Source organism: Myotis daubentonii, chromosome 4 (assembly GCF_963259705.1).
Source record: "Myotis daubentonii chromosome 4, mMyoDau2.1, whole genome shotgun sequence".
NCBI lineage: Eukaryota > Metazoa > Chordata > Mammalia > Chiroptera > Vespertilionidae > Myotis > Myotis daubentonii.
Window position 1 is genome coordinate 45,319,615 of NC_081843.1, and position 15,733 is coordinate 45,335,347.

The following is a 15,733-nucleotide window of genomic DNA, read 5'->3' on the forward strand; positions in this document are numbered from 1 at the left end:
TGAGTAGGTCATGAAATCAGTGTAATGGCTTAAGACCTGCATTTATATATATGTGTATATATATATATATATTGATTTTAGAGAGGAAGGGAGAGGGAGAGAGAGATAGAAACATCAATGATGAGGGAGAATCACTGATTGGCTGCTTCCTGCACGCCCCCTACTGGCGATCATACGCTTGCAACCTGGGCATGTGCCCTTGACTGGAATCCAACCCGGGACCCTTCAGTCCACAGGCCGACACTCTATCCCAGCCATGGGCAAACTACGGCCTGCGGGCCAGATCCGGCCCGTTTGAAATGAATAAAACTATTGAAAAAAAAGACCATACCCTTTTATGTAATGATGTTTACTTTGAATTTATATTAGTTCACACAAACACTCCATCCATGCTTTTGTTCCGGCCCTCCGGTCCAGTTTAAGAACCCATTGTGGCCCTCGAGTCAAAAAGTTTGCCCACCCCTGTGCCACTGAACCAAACCAGGGCAAGACCTGCATTTTTTACAAAATAAATAACAGAAAATATCAGAGTAAATCACACTTAGTAAGGAAAAGCATTGTTAAACATTTATTTCAGTTTATATTATAAGTGAATAAACAAAAATTCAGCTAAGAGAAAAACAGGAAATAGAAAAAAAGAAAAATTAGTGAACTAGAGAATATATTAGAAGATGAAACTGAAAAACAAAAGGCAAGGAGGAGTGTATAAAATGTCAGAGGTAGGGATTGAAATTTTAAAGATAATAGGTGCCTTTGGGGTAAAGACCTCAAAGAACGGAGTGAAGACAAGGCTGTGTGTGAGTCATCTCTGCAGCCCTAGCAACTAGCCAAGTGCCAGGCACCTTTGTTGGGCTTCAAGATGTCTGCTGAATAATTAATTGGAGAGAAGAAAACAAATTTCATCTAAGGTAAATTTTATAAAAGATGAGAGACAGGCAGAAATGAAAATGACCTGTTTGTGGGAAAATGAAGAATCCTACTGAACAGGAACAGAGAGAATGCAAAGTGGAGGGATTGGTTTTAATTACAGTCTTTGAATTGTAAAGAACAGAAATTCATTCAGAACAACTTTCTTAAGATGATAATTATCAATAAGGAAAATAGTGATAGCACAGGAATCAAGTCTAGTATTAATATAGGCTATCCCTTAATATGCTTTATTTTCTTTGCAACTGTTTCAAGGTGTCTATTTGCTTCTCCTCTAATTTACCAACGGGTTCACATACTCTTTACTCTTTTATTCCCATATATTTTTTTACCCCATGGATTAAGTCAACATTTCGGCTCACTCAAGGTTCATTATTTGCCCATCTGTCCTCTTTCTACTTCATGACCTTTTTGATTTTGCTCCCAGAGCTAAATTGAAAGGCAAAAAGATTGACATAACCAGGAAAGTGGTTCTGGGAATAATGCTGGAAGGAGAGGATGGGTGTGAAGGTTAGCTCTTAACTACATGTAGCTCTTCACTCCAGTCACAATAGACAATGTACATGCTGTTCTCTCGGCTTTAAATACACAGCTTCAAAAAGTCACTCTTCTATTTTCCCACAGTACCCTGTGTATACCTCTAGTATAATACCTATAATTCCTCCTTGGGATTATCTATTTACTTTGTTATCCTATACTAGAGGCCCAGTGCACAAAAATTTGTGCACTCGGGGGGGAGGGGGGTCCCTCAGCCCATCCTGTGCCCTCTCGCAGTCTGGGACCCCTCGGGAGATAACGACCTGCTGGCTTAGGCCTGCTCCCAGGTGGCAGAGGACAGGCCCAATCCCTAGGTGCAGCCCCTGGTCGGGCTCAGAGCAGGGCCGATTGGGGAGTTGGGTTGCCGCCCCCTGTCATGCACAGAGCAGGGCGGATTGGGAGGTTGCGATGCCACCCTCAGTCACACTCAGGGTAGGGCCGATTGGGGGATTGGGGCACCACTCCCTGTCACACACAGAGCAGGGCCCATCAGGGGGTTGGGGAGCTCCCTCCTGTCATGCACAGAGCAGGGCCCATCAGGGGGTTGGGGCACTGCCCCCTGTCACGCACTCAGCAGGGCCCATCAGGGGGGTTGGGGCTCCATACCCTGTCATGCACAGAGGAGGGCCCATCAGGGGGTTGGGGAGCTCCCCCATCACACACAGAGCAGGGCCCATCAGGGGGTTGGGGAGCTCCCTCCTGTCACACACAGAGCAGGGCCCATCAGGGGGTTGAGGAACTCCCCCCTGTCACTCACAGAGTAGGGCCGATAGGGGAGTTGGGGCACCGCCCCGTCACACACAGAGCAGGGCAGATCAGCGGGTTGGGGCGCCACCCTCTATCACTCACAGAGCAGGGCCGATCAGGGGGTTGGGGCGCCGCCACTGTCACACTCAGGGCAGGGCCAATGGGGAGGTTATGGCTCTACCCCGTCACACACAGAGCAGGGCCCGTGGCGGGGGGGGGGGAGGGGGGGTGCTGCACCCTGTCACACACAGAGCCGCAGGGCGATCAGGGGGTTTGGGCGCTGCCCCCTGTCATGCTGATCCCAGTGCCAGGAGGCCTCGCGGCTCCACTGATCCCGGTGCTGGGAGGCATATTACCCTTTTACTATATAGAATAGAGGCCTGGTGCATGGGTGGGGCTGGCTGGTTTGCCCTGAAGGGTGTCCTGGATCAGGGTGGGGGTCCCCACTGGGGTGCCTGGCCAGCCTGTGTGAGGGGATGATGGCTGTTTGCAGCTGGTCACACACCCTTCAGGGTGGGGGTCCCCACTGACGTGCCTGGCCAGTCTGGTTGAGGGGCTGAGGGCTGTTTACAGGCTGGGGGTGACTGAACTCCCAAACGCTCCTTTGTTCCTTTTTTTTTTTTTTAATTCTGGGCCAGCTTTAGCTTGAGGCTTGGCTCAGCTGAAAGTGGGTTTCTGGCCTTTGCATACAATGTTGCGATCCTGCTGGCTGATGTCCTGCGGTATTTGTTATAATGTTTCTTAAACTGCAAGCTCAGAGGCCTGCAGCCGCAGGCGGGGACACGTTGGAGTCCTCCGTCACTGAGGCAAGCAAGCCTCATGTTAGTTTCAAGCTGCCTGGCTGCCGGCCGCCATCTTGGCTGGCAGTTAATTTGCGTATCTCGCTGAATTAGCCAATGAAAAGGGTAGCGGTCGTACGCCAATTACCATGTTTCTCTTTTATTAGTGTAGATAATAAAACCCTAATATGCAAATTGACCAAATGATGGATATTGACCACCAGGGGGCAGACCTTCAACACAGGAGCTGCCCCCTGGTGGTCAGTGTGCTCCCACAGGGGGAGTGCTGCTCAGCCAGAAGCTGGGTTCACTGCTGGCGAGCGCAGCAGTGGTGGCAGAAGCCTCTCCCACCTCCACTGCAGGTGGGCGGTAAGGAGCAAGGGGTCCCAGACTGCGAGAGCCCTGGACTGTGAGAGGGTGCAGGCTGGGCTGAGGGACCCCGCCCCCAGGGCACGAATTTCGTGCACTGGGCCCTAGTGACTATATAATAAGCTTTTCAATGGCAAGGAGACTGAATGAATGACTACATTAGTCAAAAATTTATTTATGGCCTAGCTGGTTTGGTTCGTGGATACAGCATCAGCATGCAGAGTGAAGGGCCCTAGGTTCGATGTTGGTCAAGGGCACATACCCAGGTTGCTGGCTCAAACCCCAATAGGGGGCATGCAGGAGGAAGCTGATCCATGATTCACTCTCATCATTGATGGTTTCAATCTCTTTCTTTCCTTCTCCCTTCTGCTCTGAAATCAATAAAGGTATACTTTGAAAAAAAAATTATTTACTTTTTTTTTTTTTTTTTTTAGTGCACCATTCCCGGAGGTACTGCAATACCAGGTCGATACATGGAGTGGACAGAGCAAGCTCCTATTCCATCTTCCTATTCCAAAAATACATCCTATATAATAAAACCCTAATATGCAAATTGACAGAACGGCAGAACGACCAGTGGAATGACTGATTGCTATGATGCACACTGACCACCAAGGGGCAGACCTTCAATGCAGGAGCTGCCCCCAGACTGCAGGCCCCAGGCCAGCCAAGGCAGGTGCAAGCAGGGTCCCCCAATTGCCCTGCCGGTCACCCCACAGATTGGCCCTGATCGCCAGCCAGGCCTAGGGACCCTACCCTTGCACGAATTTCGTGCATTAGGCCTCCAGTTTAATATTATATCCTTGGATACAGGACATATCAGAGATTAAACTGATAAAAAGAGATACTACACTTGATCTTAGCCAAAAGACCGAGAAGCGATTACATTTATTTTACACTAGCGCACCCATTTGTTCACTCATACATAATTTATTGAGTACCTATGCGAATGTATAAGGGAGGCACACATAAATAGATTGAAAGAATGGGTAGGTCCTTCTACTGCACCCATGGGCAGATCCCAAACTATTATAGGCAGGGAAGAAAGCTCTTAAGATGTTTCATATTAATATACTTTTAGACAAAAGAACTCTTTAAGCCCCTAAAGTGGAAAAAGAGGAAATAGCAAAAGCAATATGACCTGCAGTGGTAATTAACCTGCTTCTAAAATGCTTAAGATGGCTTGGCCAACCAGACTTAATCATAGTGGTAACTCTGGTGTACCACAAAGGCAGACCTGCAGGGGAGATTGAGTCATGATGAACATTTTTGCGACCTGCCTCCTGTGTGACTTACTCCTAAGGACAAGTGAATAGTTTCTCAATATTTCACAAAATTGGCATAATAATGAACACCAGTCTGGCACTTCATCTCATTCCTTGATGTTTTTTCTATAGTAATGAGGCAGTCAGACCTAACATTTATTTATTTTATTTCATTTTTTAAAATATATTTTTTATTGATTTCAGAGAGAAAGGGAGAAGGAGAGAGAGATAGAAACATCAGTGATGAGAATCATTGATTGGCTGCCTCCTGCATGCCCCACACTTGGAATCAAGCCCACAACCCGGGTATGTGCCCTGACCAGCAATGGAACCATGACCTGGTTCATAGGTTGATGCTCAACCACTGAGCCACGTTGGCCGGGCAATTTTTTTAAAGAGTAGAATAGTCTGAGATAGGACTATTTCCTAAATAACTTTACACAGCAAAAACAAAAAAAGGATGAAAGGCTCTTTTTTTGTAATGTATTTTTTTATTGATTTTAGAGAGGAAGGGAGAGGGATAAAGAGATAGAAACATCAATGATGAGAGAGAATCATTGGTTGGCTGTCTCCTGCATGCCCCCTACTGGGGATCAAGCCCGCAACCCAGGCATGTGCCCTTGGCCAGTATTGAACCTGAGACCCTTCAGTCCACAGGCCAACGCTCTATCCAGCGAGCCAAACTGGCTCAGGCATGAAAGGCTCTTTTAAGCATTTTGTTAACTTCTTAACTTGGGTTTTATTTTTCAAATGTTTTTCACCTATTAGAAAGAAGACATGTGAGGTATTACATGATGTTCAGCACATTGCATGGCATACAGGAGATCAAAACAAACAAAACAGAAACACCAGCTGCATGACCCAGGCTGTACCTTCTAGGAATGCACAATGTATTAATTTTGGTGGTATCATTAAAGACTGAGGTTTTTCTGTTTTTCATTCTGTCATCTTCAGCATGTTGGTTCATGCTCTGAGGCTTGTCCCTTCTGACCACAAAATGATATAAGATGCTATATCATCAAGTTGAAGAAGAGGAGTAATTTTCTTCCATGGGCCTATTATTATCAGCTACGAGAAAGTTCTGCTGGAAAACCACTAGTAGGCTGCTTGTCATGTGTCTGGCCAAAATTGCTTCTCATGCCCAAACATAAACCAGTTATTGGCAAGGGGAATGGAATGGCAATAACTGGCACCAATTAATATCACTGGGTTTGGGACTTCAGGTGTTCAAATGGCAGGTTATAGTCAAATACAGCTAAAGGGAAGAGGGGGAAAGGGAAGCAAAGCAAAGTAGAAATGAAATAAAATATAGGAAAACAGAAAAAGTAAATCTATCTATAGAGCAAATGTTCTATCTGTAAATGATCTTTATGAACCATGTACATTAGCAATGTGTCATTTGACTGGCAATTCCATGCTGCCAAGGAGCAAATGTAGGAATAAATAAGCAATGCAGTCCTGATTTTGATCTCAGGCAAAAAGGAGGTAATATCATTTCATTAACTGAGCTATTTGTAAAAAAAAAAAAAAGTTTGATATAGGAAAGGAAGCCTCTTATTAGCTTGTCATCTCTGGTTCAGTTTTATGATAAAAAGAAATAAAAACAGGAGCATTCTCAGATCAGAACCAGTTTAATAACAATGGTTTTTCACATAACGAGACATCTCTCAACCTTTTAGAGAATAAAGAAAAATGTAAGTCTTTGCTTTAAGTTTGCTATAAAGATAACACAAAAACATAATGGAGAAAATGGTAAGCCTAGCATAAGGAAACCTGTATTATAAATTAGTTATGAAAATTTTTAAAAATCATGGGGTAGCCATTCACAAAAGTATTCACAGTAGGACTCTTTACATAAAGTCTACGTACTTCATTGTAGACACAAAAATGATATTATAAATTAGTGGGAAAGATCCAAACCTCTTAAAGTAGAAATTCCCTTTGATCTGTATTTGTTTGTATAGAAAATTTCTTCATAAAGAGCCTTTTTGGTGAAGAACAGAGAGTATAATTATTTATGAAGCTGTCCTTTAATTCAACCAATGAGTTTAATGGAAAAGGTTTCCTATGACTTCCTTTGTCAGTCTCTGAAGTACCCTTCCTCTTCTAGTTGGAGACGTCTTCCCTCTCAAGTCCTTAGCTGTGTCTGGGACACTGAGTAGATCCATTACCAGGAGCCAGGATGATGGCATTTGCCTATTTGACTATAACCTGCCATTTGAACACCTGAACTCCCAAATGATTCATGTGAAACAAGCCTGAGTTTACCATAACCATTAGATTTGGCTGTTGTCTTTACTCATTAGGGAAAGCTTTCCAATTTCTAGCTGGGTTTTGAAATCAAAAGACATGGATTCAAGTCCTAGTTTGGCTACTATTTTTAGTGAATGAGTAAAGATGGATTGTCCAATAAGTGACTCTAGGAATTCTCTCTGGGTTGTCTGGATGAACTAGCTTCTGGGAACTCCTCCCTCTCCCCTTACCAGTGGAAGGGGCTATGTCTCAAACAATGTGTGGCACCACCAATTTTCTTTCTCCTCAATGGGAAGAGTTGCACCCCAAACCAACTCCCCACAGGAGCTAACAACTATAGTTTACAGATAACTGGCCTCTAAGCTCAGACCACTTAGTGCCCAAGCCCAGACTTTATGTCCTTTACCTACAAAAAAGAACAACAAGGCGTAAAATCCCTCTCTTGAAGCACTGCCCTGTTATGCATCCAGATGCATACTTGACCCTACTGAGCTCACCTCTTTAAGAGATGCCCAGAGAATGGGGGGCCCTTTTGCCTGTGCCATACACACAAGGGATATGCTGATGTTTGCAAAAGCTCTTGGCTTTCAGTGTGATATTTAACTTCTTTGACCTTTTGTTTCCTTATCTGTGAAAAAGGAAAAAACAATACTTATCTCACAGGATTGTTTTGAAAGTTAAATTTATCTAATCATTCAACCCACGCAGGAAACACTACTGAGTTAACTCTCATGTACACTTTTGTTGCACGGATTAAAAATCACCTTTGAGCCCTAGCCAGTTTGGCTCAGTGGATAGAGTGTCAGTCTGGGGACAGAAGGGTCCCAGGTTCAATTCCAGTCAAGGGCACAAGCTTGGGTTGCAGGCTCAATCCCCAGCAGGAGGCAGCCGATCAATGATTTGATTCCCTCTCATCATTGATGTTTCTATCTCTCTCTCCCTCTCCCTTCCTCTCTGAAATCCTACTAATAAAAGAGAAACATGGTAATTGGCGTACGACCGCTACCCTTCCCATTGGCTAATCAGGGCGATATGCAAATTAACTGCCAGCCAAGATGGTGGCCAGCAGCTAGGCAGCTTAAACTGAACATGAGGCTTGCTTGCTTCAGTGATGGAGGACTCCAACGTTCCACGCCTGCCTTGCCGGCCTCTGAGCTTGCAGTTTAAGAAACATAGTAACACATAGAAGCTAAACAAAACCCCAGAAACCTGCTTTCAGTGAGCCCGGGATCTCAGAGCTGGAGTTGATACAGAGTTTCGATTATAGAACCAAAACAAACCAGATACCTGCTTTCAGGAGCAGAGGCCTAAGAGCTGGAGCCTCAAAGCTAAAGGTGGCCCAGAATAAAAAAAAAACGAAAAAAGAAAAAAAGGAGCAGTTGGGAGCTTCAGTCCCAGCCTGAAAACAGCCCTCAGCCCCTCACCCAGACTGGCCAGGCACCCCAGTGGGGACCCCCACCTTGAAGGGTGTGTGACCAGCTGCAAACAGCCATCATTCCCTCATCCAGGCTGGCCAGGCACCCTAGTGGGGACCCCCACCCTGATCCAGGACACCCTTCAGGGCAAACCAGCCAGCCCCACCCGTGCACCAGGCTTCTATCCTATATAGTAAAAGGGTAATATGCCTCCCAGCACCGGGATCAGCGGAGCCGAGAGGCCTCCTGGCACCGGGATCAGTGTGACAGGGGGCAGCGCCCAAACCCCCTCATCGCCCTGCGGCTCTGTGTGTGACAGGGTGCGGCGCCTCAACCCCCTGATCGGCCCTGCTCTGTGTGTGACGGGTAGAGCCATAACCTCCCCATTGGCCCTGCCCTGAGTGTGACAGTGGTGGTGCCCCAACCTCCTGATCGGCCCTGCTGTGTGGGTGATAGAGCGTGGTGCCCCAACCTCCTGATCCGCCCTGCTCTGTGTGTGACAGGGGGCAGTGCCTCAACTCCCCTATTGGCCCTACTCTGTGCGTGACAGGGGGGAGCTACCCAACCCACTGATGGGCCCTGCTCTGTGCGTGACAGGGGGTGGCACTGCAACCTCCCGATCGACCCTGCCTTGAGTGTGACAGGGGGCGGTGCCCCAACCCCCCATCGGCCCTACCCTGAGTGTGACTGAGGGTGGCATCGCAACCTCCCAATCCACCCTACTCTGTGCATGACAGTGGCAGCGCCCCAACCCCCTGATCCGCCCTTGCTCTGTGTGTGACAGGGGGCGGTGCCCCAACTCCCCTATCGGCCCTACTCTGTGAGTGACAGGGGGGAGCTCCTCAACCCCCTGATGGGACCTGCTCTGTGCGTGACAGGGGGGAGCTCCCCAACCCCCTGATGGGCCCTGCTCTGTGCATGACAGGGGGTGGAGCCGCAACCTCCCCATCGACCCTGCCTTGAGTGTGACAGGGGGTGGTGCCCCAACCCCCCATCGGCCCTACCCTGAGCGTGACTGAGGGTGGCATTGCAACCTCCCAATCTGACCTGCTCTGTGCATGACAGGGGGCGGTGCCCCAACTCCCCAATCGGCCCTGCTCTGAGCCCGACCAGGGGCTGCGCCTAGGGATTGGGCCTGTCCTCTGCCACCCGGGAGCAGGCCTAAGCCAGCAGGTGGTTATCTCCCGAGGGGTCCCAGACTGCGAGAGGGCACAGGACGGGCTGAGGGACCCCCCTCCCACTCCCCCCGAGTGCACAAATAATTGTGCACCGGGCCTCTAGTATATATATATAAAAGAAAATCACCTTTGAGCGTGTTGTGGTGTCCTGAAAAGTGCAGGGACTTTTGAAACACAGATTTGGCTTTACATTGTGACTTTGTTGCTTTGTGCCCCTGTGACCTTGAGTGAAAACTTAACTCTCTGTACTTAAGAGAACTCGTAAGTAATGGGGGGAAAAAGAGGACCTATGTAATACTTTCAACAATAAAGATTAAAAGAATAAAAGAGATTGTGTGAGTACTAAATAAGATTATGTCTATAACAAGATTGAGTACATTTGGTACCTAGTACATGTTCAATACATTTTTTATTTGCCTTCCTGATTTTTGCTGCCCTTTCTCCCTTCTTCCTTACTTCCACTGATGCTTGCTTGCTTCTTATTCCTTCCTGACTTCTCCTTCCTTGTTTCACTTATCCTGACTCTTACCCCCTCCAATTATTTCTCAAACTAATATGAAATGCTTTCCCAAATCCCACAAATTCCTAATATGCTGCATGGAATGCAGAAGTGAGTCCTTAACTGATGTGGGCATAGAGCTGGGTGCACTTTCTGGTCTAGGCTATGAGTTTCATCCCATCTGTTAAAATATCTAAGGGGATAAAAATTTCAACCTTGAAATTCTTTGAGGAACAAACACTTCCCACCTGACAGCTTTGAGCCCCAGAGAGCATTTTTGTTTAACACAGCAATTTTCAACCCTTTTCATTTCATGGCACCCATAAACTAATTTCTAAAATTCTGTGGCACACCAAAAACTACATTTTTTGCTGATATGACCAAAAATAAGTATAATTTTTATTCATTTACACCAGACAGCTATTGTTGTATTGGTTGCAGTCATTTTTTAATTTGACAATCTCAGGAAAAAGAGGTCAGTGCCCCTGACTAAATAGTCAAGTACTGCATGTTTTTAAAATTCTTGCCGGCACACTGTTTGAAAATTGCTGGTCTAACATGTCATCTGTTGCCAGTTTCTCACTTGATCTAACAATGACAAGTCATATGCTCCTACCCTGGCTCTCCCTTAAAATGTGTCTGTGTTTTGAATTTAAGTACTACATAGGGGAAAATATGAACTTTGCGTAAAAGCATCCTAGCAACTATCTTTTGCTCATTAATCCTTAAATATAGCTGAGGGAAAATATTGCAAAATTTTTAAGCAATTTTTTAATGTTGAAGTTACATAATTAGTATATAGAGTCAAAATCCTTGGACATAGAGAGAGGACAGATTTTTTCATCTATTTCCCTCAAAGCAACAACCCTTCATGTGAGCTCCTATAGTAACCTGCAAGGACCTTGAACTCAAAAAAACAGTGACTTTCATTAGCCTATCCTTGACACAGTAAACTTAACTCTTAACACGGAGCCTCAAAATGTCACTAGAATTCATCCTAATACTAAAATATGGAAGCAGAAACCACTGTCATAGAATTATGGAATTCTAGAACCACTATGCTCCTCAGAAACAATCTTCTATAACCTTATTTTACAGCTAAGGAAACTGAGGACCAGACATTTTAAGTTGCTAATAAAAGATCTGAAAGCAAGGCAGTGCTAGATAGAGCAAATTCCCTATTTTCTTTCATTTATTTTTCTTAAAGGTACACTATAAATAATTAGGAGACGTAAGGCTGTAATAGTCTTATCTATTGATAATCACCCATGCTAGGCCGAACATAGTACTTATGCTTCTTCTGTAGACTTAGAACAGTTAAAAGTGGGTATCTTTTATTTAGACAATTGGGGAGATCTAAATAAGTTCTATAGCTTAGATAACAGAATAAAATCTATGTTAATTTCCCTGTTAAAAGTTATATGTGGTCATATAAGAAAATATCCTTGTATTGGGGAATTATATACAAGTATTTAGGGGTAATGAGACATTATGTCTGTAGCTTAGTTATAGATGGTTCAGGAAGTGTGTGTGTGTGTGTGTGTGGGGAGAGAGAGAGAGAGAGAGAGAGAGAGAGAGAGAGAGAGAGAGAGAGAGAGAAGTGGCTTGAATTAGAATAACAAAAAGATGAAAAGAAATGCACCAGATTAAGGATGTATTTTAAAGTAGTCAAAAGATTGGTTGATGGTTTAGACATATAGCTAAAGCAAAAAACACATATTTTTTTAGTTGGACTGAGTGATTGAGATAGGGAAGACTGCGGTAATGAACATGTTTGGTAGAAAGTAGCCCCAAAAGTATGCCAAGAATTCTATTTTGTCCCTGCCATACTTCAAGTACCAACATTGAAATTATGTAGAGATATCAAGTATGTGGTTGGATATAAGAATCTGAAATGTTAAAGGGAAGACAGGGATGGAAATATAGATTTGAAATTAATGTGATATTAAGTGTGCTTTTTAAAAATTTTATTTTATTAATATTATTTTTAAATCCTCATCTGAGGATATTTTCCCATTAATTTAAATATATATATACTAGAGGCCCGGTGCACAAAAATTTGTGCACTCGGGGGGAGTGGGAGGGGGGTCCCTCAGCCCGTCCTGTGCCCTCTCGCAGTCTGGGACCCCTCGGGAGATAACCACCTGCTGGCTTAGGCCTGCTCCCAGGTGGCAGAGGACAGGCCCAATCCCTAGGTGCAGCCCCTGGTCGGGCTCAGAGCAGGGCCGATTGGGGAGTTGGGGCACCGCCCCCTGTCATGCACAGAGCAGGTCAGATTGGGAGGTTGCAATGCCACCCTCAGTCACGCTCAGGGTAGGGCCGATGGGGGGTTGGGGCACCACCCCCTGTCACACTCAAGGCAGGGTCGATGGGGAGGTTGCAGCTCCACCCCCTGTCATGCACAGAGTAGGGCCCATCAGGGGGTTGAGGAGCTCCCCCCTGTCACGCACAGAGCAGGTCCCATCAGGGGGTTGAGGAGCTCCCCTCTGTCACTCACAGAGTAGGGCCGATAGGGGAGTTGGGGCACCGCCCCCTGTCACACACAGAGCAAGGGCGGATCAGGGGGTTGGGGCGCTGCCACTGTCATGCACAGAGTAGGGTGGATTGGGAGGTTGCGATGCCACCCTCAGTCACACTCAGGGTAGGGCCGATGGGGGGTTGGGGCACCGCCCCCTGTCACACTCAAGGCAGGGTCGATCGGGAGGTTGCAGCGCCACCCCCTGTCACGCACAGAGCAGGGCCCATCAGTGGGTTGGGTAGCTCCCCCCTGTCACGCACAGAGTAGGGCCAATAGGGGAGTTGAGGCACTGCCCCCTGTCACACACAGAGCAGGGCGGATCAGGAGGTTGGGGCACCACCCTCTATCACCCACAGAGCAGGGCCGATCAGGGGGTTGGGGCGCCACCACTGTCACACTCAGGGCAGGGCCAATGGGGAGGTTATGGCTCTACCCGTCACACACAGAGCAGGGCCGATCAGGGGGTTGAGGCGCCGCACCCTGTCACACACAGAGCCGCAGGGCGATCAGGGGGTTTGGGCGCTGCCCCCTGTCACACTGATCCCGGTGCCAGGAGGCCTCTCGGCTCCGCTGATCCCGGTGCTGGGAGGCATATTACCCTTTTACTATATAGGATAGAAGCCTGGTGCATGGGTGGGGCTGGCTGGTTTGCCCTGAAGGGTGTCCTGGATCAGGGTGGGGGTCCCCACTGGGGTGCCTGGCCAGCCTGGATGAGGGAATGATGGCTGTTTGCAGCTGGTCACACACCCTTCAAGGTGGGGGTCCCCACTGGGGTGCCTGGCCAGTCTGGGTGAGGGGCTGAGGGCTGTTTTCAGGCTGGGACTGAAGCTCCCAACTGCTCCTTTTTTTCTTTTTTCGTTTTTTTTTATTCTGGGCCACCTTTAGCTTTGAGGCTCCAGCTCTTAGGCCTCTGCTCCTGAAAGCAGGTATCTGGTTTGTTTTGGTTCTATAATCGAAACTCTGTATCAACTCCAGCTCTGAGATCCCGGGCTCGCTGAAAGCAGGTTTCTGGGGTTTTGTTTAGCTTCTATGTGTTACTATGTTTCTTAAACTGCAAGCTCAGAGGCCGGCAAGGCAGGCGTGGAACGTTGGAGTCCTCCATCACTGAAGCAAGCAAGCCTCATGTTCAGTTTAAGCTGCCTAGCTGCCGGCCACCATCTTGGCTGGCAGTTAATTTGCATATCGCCCTGATTAGCCAATGGGAAGGGTAGCGGTCGTACGCCAATTACCATGTTTCTCTTTTATTAGTAGGATATGTGTGTGTGTGTGTGTGTGTATACATATATATATTTTATTTTAGAGAGGAAGGGAGAAGGAGAGAGAGATAGAAACATCAATGATGAGAGAGAATCATTGATCGGCTGCCTCCTGCATGCCCCCTACTGGAGATCAAGCCTGCAACCCGGGCAATGTGCCCTTGACCAAAATTGAACCTGGGACCCTTTAGTCCACAGGCAGACACACTATTCACTGAGCCAAACCAGCTAGGGCTTTCCATTGATTTTTAGAGAGAGGGAAAGACAGAGGGAAATATTGATGTGAAAGAACACATCGATTGTTTGCCTCTTTCACCAGCCCCTGCCAGGGCCCTGGCCTGTGAGGAACCTGCAACCAAGGTACATGACCTTGACCAGAATTGAGCCCAGGACCCTTAGGTCTGCAGACCGACATTCTGTCCACTGAGCCAAATTGGCCAGGGAGATGTGCTTTTGATTAAAAAACAAAAACAAAAACACAGAGATTTGATTGTACCCTAGAAATACCTGGAGGTTACCTGATTTAAGAAGGGGCAGCAAATAAAATGAACCATCACTATGCTATGTCTAATTTTTACTACAGCTAGCTCCATGAATGCTTTTCAAATTTGTTTGATTGTATTATAGTCTTCCAAGAGGTCTGGAATATGAAGGTGACCATTGGTGATTCTATATTCATTTTTAGCTTATTGTTCCTGGGACATGACTGGTGGTGAAAGGAATGGAGAACATATGAACAGGGAAAAGTCCGATATTTCTCAAAACAAATGTAATTCATTGAAATAGCATATATAAAGGGGACATCTGTAATATTTTCAACAATAAAGATAAATTTAAAAAAGGAAATAGCATGTATATATGACTTAACAGCAACAGAATTCCAAAATAAATATCCTTTTAATTTCATTATAATTCCTACCTCAAAATTCCTGCAAAGATAAATATATGTAGCCTTGCTACTGACATAACCCTTCAAATAGTTTAAAATAGAACAGCATTCGGATTGCATGCCAAAGCAGACAGAACTGCCAGAGTAGGCAGTTAGTTATTAACGAAAGAGAAAGGAGGCAGACATCTGGTTAAGCCTGATTAAGTCAGGAAACAAAGTTTCACAGTCGCCCTGGGGAGTAACCAGCATCATTTTGGACAACATCCCCTCTAGTCAACAAGGTAGGAAAGTCAGCCTTACAGTTACCCCAAGTGGTTACAGGCTTGGGGGGAGGGGTGTCACAAAATGGCAAGGGGAAATTCCTTTCACTAAGTGCATGCATAGTAGAAGCCAAGATGAAGCAGAGGGATTCTTTTTACTAAGTGCATATATAGCAGAAGCCAAATAATGAAACAAAACTATGAAGCATGCACAGTAGAAGCCAAAATGGTGACCATAAAGGGGGAAGAGACTAACCTGGGAAAATCTGGGAAAAGGATCCGATTGGAGAATGGCACAAGACCTCGGAAAAGCTAGGAAAGAGATTGGATGGGGGTGGGTGGGAGGAGGGCACAAACAGAAGCCTGGGAAAAGCCAGGCACCCAGCTCACATCCTCCTTGGGGCACATCCGTGTCCTTCTTTCTCTTGGACATGTACGTTCTGCCTTATTTTCTCCTCAACTCTAAGGGTCCCTGTAAGACTTGCAACCAGAGGAGCAGCGAGCAATGGTACAGCACTCCTCTTTTGCCTCTGTAACATCCTTTCTTGCGTCCATGCAGACACTACCATAAAGCCTGCCCACTCTCTGTTCCTCTGAGTGTACACTATCTCTTTTTGCTCTAATAAATTTGCCACTATCATTTAAATCTCTTCTTACATGAGTGTCCCTGAAATTCTTCCCCCAAGATACTGTGGAAGAACTGCAGCCTCTGGTACCAGAAATATAACAAAGCCCTGGTGTTATTTCTAAAATTATAACACATTTATACAGCACTTTATAATTTATAAAGTCTTTTAAGCAACATTATCCCATTTTGTTCTTCCCCACAGCCTTGCAAGGT

At 46.2% G+C, this 15,733-nt stretch overlaps 2 pseudogenes; both read right to left on the minus strand.

The window, feature by feature from the left end:
- Nucleotides 1–3,787: 3,787 nt before the first annotated feature.
- Nucleotides 3,788–3,933, minus strand: LOC132234036 (U2 spliceosomal RNA; annotated as a pseudogene).
- A 201-nt stretch (nt 3,934–4,134) lies between these two features.
- Nucleotides 4,135–4,242, minus strand: LOC132234024 (U2 spliceosomal RNA; annotated as a pseudogene).
- Nucleotides 4,243–15,733: the final 11,491 nt, after the last annotated feature.